We start from the raw sequence: 7,395 nt of genomic DNA, 5'->3' as shown, positions 1-7,395 counted from the left end.
TTCGGTTTATGTTCTGTGTTGGTTTGAGACTTTAAGTGATTGATATCATGTGTTCCTGGATGATGTTCATCAGTTTGGTTGGTTATAATGGAATAAAGGTTTATGGTGGTTTTAATATATTCATGCTCATTGATCATATGCGTCCATTTGTTGGTGTTTCATGACTGTTTCTTGTTTATGTGTTAACGAGCCAATCTCGAGCTCAATTAGGCTTGAGAGCTCCCTTTGACTTATGAGTTATGAGAGAGAGGGCTCGTGCTCGACCTGGCTTGTTTCGAACTGTTTTTCTAAAGCATGATCTCTGATCGTAAGTTATTCTTTTGTGCTCGGGTTCGGCTCGTTTATTGCTTATTAATTAATATTTTTATTTATATGTTTTTAATTATTTTTACATATTTTTTAAGGAAAACCTTAAAAACGAGTATTAGCTCGCTTCCTGTTGGTGTAGAAGTCCAGCATAGGTAACATTGAAAATACATAAAACTAGTTTATTGTGTTCAAAAGGGCTTCTCATACAAAGCTCCACATCGGGCTTAATAACTAAACGAGCTTTTATTCAAGTCTCGAGCTTGAAAAAAACTCGCTTATTTTGAGCTTTTTATTGATTCGAGCTTGAGTAGCTCGTGACACGATCATAATATATATTTATTAAGTTTAATAATTAAATAAATGCTATTTAGTTTCCTTATTATATTAATTAGGTTTTCTTATTGCTTGTCTTCTCCTATTTTTATGTCTTGATATTCCTATATATTGTTATATTGTAATTACTAGGATAGTGTCCGTGTTACACAAGGTAGAACATATTTAAAACGTTTAGTAAAATACAAATGTCATATTTATATAAAAAAAGATACCTTTACATAAATTATGAGATATTAAATTGTTACTTAATTCAAATACAAAACCATACAAATACTAACAGAGATAAATAAAAAGTTAAAATATCTTTATAACTTATAATATGAGAACAAAAATCACATATTAATTGAAAGTTAACCGTCTAATTAAATCAATATCCAAAATGTCATGCTTCATACACAATAACTGAAATATAACAAAAATAAACATTGTGTAAATTTCAACACAGATACATTAGAAAAAAAAAAATAAACAATTAGTGATAAGGAAATTAATTGATGTGTGTCTAATAACCCTATAATAATGACCCTCACAACTAAGCTTTAATATTAAAACGAAAATCCTAAAACCACACACAACCGGCAAGTGTACCGATCGCAAGTAGTATAGACCTAGGAAGTCCGAGTATCGAACACGTGGACACGTAAGACGCTAACGATTACTAACCCTAGACAAGACCTACCTTAGAATAATATTATTTTGATTTTTGATTTCTTTTAACTTAACTGAACTAACCTAATTGACTGACAAAATTTACCAAAAATGGAAAACTTAACGGAAAACTAACTGTGTTAACTTAGGATGGAGAAAAACGTCTACCTATGTCTGAATCAAATTGTAGGCCTAACAAGCTAATGGATTTGATGACTTCAAGACACCGGTCTCTAAAGATGACACGACTAAGGATCGCTCGGGCTCATTGGATTACCTCTCGGTCTCACTCAATAAAGCCTAACTTCTCAAAATCGGCTAAAACGACCAAACCGGGAAACAATTGCTAACGTGTTCTAATGAAGGATCACCTCTCGGTCTCACCAACACTCGACCCTAATGGCAATGAATACTACACAACCAAGGATAGAGGAACAATTCAACTTAAACCAAAATAGATCAACTAGTCACTCAAAACACCTAAACCTGACAAGAAACGAACTCGCTCTCGCGCAATCCTTATTCTAGCATGCAAAGGCAATGAGACAACCCAAACTTCCTATCACCTCTGGGTCTCAAAGAAGGTGTTTAACCGCTGTACTTAATCCAAATAATCACGCAACAAAACCCTACGGTTGTTCCTACCGCAAACTAACCCTAAACACAAAGTCTAGAATCAAACAATGCACCGATCAATCAATACGAAACTGATCAATCAACACACGGGGTTTATGCAATGAATCACTAAAATTTCCAGCCACTAAACACAACCTATTTCATGTCTAAATCAAACTTTACAATAGCAATTCAAGTCTATCAATCAAACAATCCATAAAACCTATCAAAACCTAACAAGAATCATCATTCCTATGTAGAACTAACAAGATTAGCCTAGCATATTAATTGGACAGCCATGAACATTGAATAAAACCATTAATAAACTCATACCAATCATCTTAACAATTGTCCAACGATCAAAAATAATCATAAACACTTCAATCTCTAACACAATTGCAAAACAAATTAACAATTAAGCAAGAAACTAAAAGTGTATGAACAATGAAAAAGATGTAAGGATATGGATGTTTCCGGGGCTGCTCCTTGCTGTAAAATCTGATGATAATCGATCCCGAGGCTGGTTCTTGCTTGTTCTTCCTTCCCTAGCCGCCACAAGCTTCAAACCCTAGCGCACAAAACTTTTTTTCTTTTCTTTCTTCCTTCCTGATTTCCGATCGCAACAACTGTAGCAGCTTAGGGTTTTTTTAATTTGTTTTTTATGTTATAATATAATATGGTCTTGGGCCTCCATGATGCATACGGGTCGGGCCTTGAGCTTTGTCTTGAACTTGTATGCGTAAAAGGCTCGTAGAATGCTCGAAAAGTCCCGGTTTTCTTCTTTCTTTCACCCAAAACCTACAAGGTTATTAAACTTACGTAAAACCTATCTAAAACGAGTTAAAAAATATAAAATATAATGTAAAACGTAGATAAAACGTGCGGAAAATACGTGTGTTTTACAACACATCATTAATTAATAAAAAGAAAAACTTTACATAGACATAATTGAAGAAAGCATAACTTGATGGTGTTTATGTTATCCAAAGCAATTTGGAACCAGTAAAATGCCAAAACCTATGAATACAACACCTCAAATTAGTTACAAATTCAAACAATACCTCAATTTATATCCTAAATTACAGCAAAATTAATAATAATGAAACCCGTATTTGAATTAGTTACAAATTAAATATTTTGTTAATTAGATTGCATATATAAGTTGTTTCAAAAGATTTTGATTTTAATAGTTTTCAAATAATTTTGAATGAATAGTAATGAAAGTTTTCATTCTATTTTGAGAAATATTTATTTTATGCTGAGACCGTTTAAAACTTAATGAGTTAGTCAAACCTATAAAACAGACATTTATTTAAAAAATTTAAGAGTTTTAAAAGAGCATTTAAACAATTTAGAAGATATAAACATTTGTTTTTCTAAATTTATAAAGTTAATTGATTAGGTGTTTAACTTTTAAACTTAAGATATTTAAATAAAGTCAGCTACTATAAAATGAAAGTTTAAAAATGTAACACCCACAAAATTTTGGTTCAAATTTGACAAGTTTATAAAGTTGAAGGACAAAAATATTCACGAGGCAAGTAATGGGAAAAGTATGGCAAAGAAAAGAAAGCATTTTTATGCTAAGGGAATAAGTAAGGAAACTCCATCTCACATGGAAAGTGGGAGAGAATTGAAAGCACTTTATAAGGAAGGAATTATCCATGGTAATGTTCTTGTATGGCTAACCATTCCCACTAGTCCTAGTGGAGGGTGCGAAGCACCCGACGCGCACGGACACCGACACGGACTCAGGCGATTGACGTAATGTGGCGTTTTGAAGGCGCACTTCGCACGCTCGCATCGCCGTGAGCCGCATAAGGGCCACTTTAGTATTTTTGAACTATGACCAAGATATGACAAGCTATCAAAGACCAGGGACTGAAAATGAAAATTTAGCACATTCGCGATACGCGAAGCATCTTCGCGATACGCGAATATGCATGAAGTAATCTCACCTGGTGCTGACACGTGGCAGGTCTACGGGTTGACTCAACCAAGCTATTGAGCAACTTCGCGATACGCGAAGGAATATAATATTAATTGTGGCTACATTTGTCCTTCGCGATACGCGAAGATGCACGAATTTTGCCTATAAATAGCAGGCCATGGGATAAAGTTCCTATCACATCACCTCACATCTCATACCACACTTTACCTTGGTTTTCGTGCCAAAGTTCCGTCATTCCCGACACACTCGTTGTCTAGAAGTACGTGCAAGTAGGAGCGCTGCCCACATGAAGTTTAAGCATTTCATAGATAAGTCATACAAGGTAGGGGTTCTGCCCAATTATTTTATTATATATGGCTTAGACCCTAGTCGAGGGTATAGTCTATACCTTGATCAGTTAATAAGTGAAATATAACTTTCATAAGACAAGGTTATGAATAAAATATTATTCTTTATTATAAAGATATATCTTATGAATGAAGAAATAAATATATGTTTCTTCATGATAAAGAAACGTAGTATATAAATGTTTTATAAAATGAAATGAATATCAAGGTAAAGGTTATGCAAATAGACTTAAGGTCTAAAGCTAGATCATAGATCTAGTTATTTATAGAATGTTGTTCTCGTACTATAGGTCCGAGATAAAGATCAGACATCTGTTTGTGAGAAATCTTGAAATCAACAAAAGGTGAATACGCCCAACCTTTTTATAGTATGAATATACTTTCGACGTGAATACGTCTATGTGATATTTGAAAGATATTTACTCTTATAAACTATGGATTGTTATCCACACGTAAAAGAGTTATGAAAGTATTTGCATGAGGGTTGGTTCAAATCCTCTAAAACGTTTTGATACAAGGTAATACTAAACACTCAGGCTAAATACACATGTGTCCGGATCCTTACATATATGTACTGTAGTGGGCACACTACAGACATACTGACCATGAGGCAAGTGACTGTCTCTAGGGCGAGTGAAGTCCGATTATGTGGTTTGTGCGTATGTTAGTTCCGATTAGATGGGACTGAGACCCACTTAGTCGTTGAACACTGTTGGTGTTGTGTCATTACGAATGAAAATTTAGCACATTCGCGATACGCGAAGCATCTTCGCGATACGCGAAGATGCATGAAGTAATCTCACCTGGTGCTGACACGTGGCAGGTCTACGGGTTGACTCAACCAAGCTATTGAGCAACTTCGCGATACGCGAAGGAATATAATATTAATTGTGGCTACATTTGTCCTTCGCGATACGCGAAGATGCACGAATTTTGCCTATAAATAGCAGGCCATGGGATAAAGTTCCTATCACATCACCTCACATCTCATACCACACTTTACCTTGGTTTTCGTGCCAAAGTTCCGTCATTCCCGACACACTCGTTGTCTAGAAGTACGTGCAAGTAGGAGCGCTGCCCACGTGAAGTTTAAGCATTTCATAGATAAGTCATACAAGGTAGGGGTTCTGCCCAATTATTTTATTATATATGGCTTAGACCCTAGTCGAGGGTATAGTCTATACCTTGATCAGTTAATAAGTGAAATATAACTTTCATAAGACAAGGTTATGAATAAAATATTATTCTTTATTATAAAGATATATCTTATGAATGAAGAAATAAATATATGTTTCTTCATGATAAAGAAACGTAGTATATAAATGTTTTATAAAATGAAATGAATATCAAGGTAAAGGTTATGCAAATAGACTTAAGGTCTAAAGCTAGATCATAGATCTAGTTATTTATAGAATGTTGTTCTCGTACTATAGGTCCGAGATAAAGATCAGACATCTGTTTGTGAGAAATCTTGAAATCAACAAAAGGTGAATACGCCCAACCTTTTTATAGTATGAATATACTTTCGACGTGAATACGTCTATGTGATATTTGAAAGATATTGACTCTTATAAACTATGGATTGTTATCCACACGTAAAAGAGTTATGAAAGTATTTGCATGAGGGTTGGTTCAAATCCTCTAAAACGTTTTGATACAAGGTAATACTAAACACTCAGGCTAAATACACATGTGTCCGGATCCTTACATATATGTACTGTAGTGGGCACACTACAGACATACTGACCATGAGGCAAGTGACTGTCTCTAGGGCGAGTGAAGTCCGATTATGTGGTTTGTGCGTTTGTTAGTTCCGATTAGATGGGACTGAGACCCACTGAGTCGTTGAACACTGTTGGTGTTGTGTCATTACGAATGGTGAAAATGTTTTATTGAGTCAGCGTATTCACCAACATATAGCTGACGTATTTTCAAACTGTTTTCAGGTAACCAAGAGTAATGTACAGAGAAGAATATGCCAGTGAAGATAGAAGATTACTAGGCATAGAATGCAGCTGGTGGCTCAGCTAATTTTGTATTGAGGCATATATATATTAAACTTGTTTTTTTTTTTAAAAAAAAACAAGTAATTTTGTAAAACAAACAAGGGTATTTAATTCCCTATGTTATGAAAGTAAATATTTTTAAATTGACATTTTCCACTGCAAACTTTGATGAATTGACAGAAAGTGGTACCAACTGTGAGTCACACGCCTAGGCTCGAAGGCGGGGTGTGACAAAAATTTTTAAAATGAATTATGATTTATTTTTTTTTGTGTGTATTGATTGATAAATGCTCGTTAAATCAATTACTATTGTTTGACTAATATTATACCAAATAAAGGAATGTGTTAAATATAGTAAACTAATATTTTAATTATTATAACAGTCAGGTTCATATTCATATATAATAAAATTTTCAAATTTTAAATTGATAGGTCATAAAAATAAATTAATATTAGTGAAACTTGGAAAAAGGTGTATTAGGAACAAAAAATCACAATATATAAACATAATTTTAAGTAACAAACATATTAAACATCATATCGATTAACCGATATTAAAAAAATCACACCTTTAAACCCTAAATAGATTAAAACATAAATCGATTAATAGGAATAGATTAAATATCAAATCTATTAGCTGTTAGTATAAAAAATCATGCAGTTAAACCCTAAATCCAATAACAGTGAATCAATTTGATGTTGTTCTTCACAAAAATCGATTTAATACTAAAATATAAATCATACCTGATAATTGCCAACGATGAGCATATTTGATGTTGTTTGGATTATGAAATCGACAAATCATGAAGAACTGGTTATAGATGAGGCGAATAATCTGGTTACAAACGATGGGGAGCGTTATGATTTTTGAACGAAGCATGTACCTTTTAAAGAAGAAACGATGAACAATTTAAACCTAGTAAATTTAATAAGTTTTTTAGTTCTAACAATAATTAGAATAATTAATATCATAATTACATTAATAAGTTACAAAAATATAAAAATCAATATCATTGATTAAAATTTTATTGTGAATATGTGGAAATTAGTCATGGAAGGTTGATGACATGGAATCCTATGTGGACAACCTAGGTAAAGGACATGCGGACAAAATTGTTTTGCTTTAATATATTAGTTAGAGTGTTTGAGAAAAAATAAATAAATAATTATGTCTTGGTTTTCC

The sequence above is a fragment of the Bidens hawaiensis genome, unplaced genomic scaffold (assembly GCF_021521415.1).
Source record: "Bidens hawaiensis isolate Kalapana, Puna unplaced genomic scaffold, B.hawaiensis_p1.1 tig00034747_1, whole genome shotgun sequence".
NCBI lineage: Eukaryota > Viridiplantae > Streptophyta > Magnoliopsida > Asterales > Asteraceae > Bidens > Bidens hawaiensis.
This window is presented reverse-complemented; position numbering follows the sequence as displayed.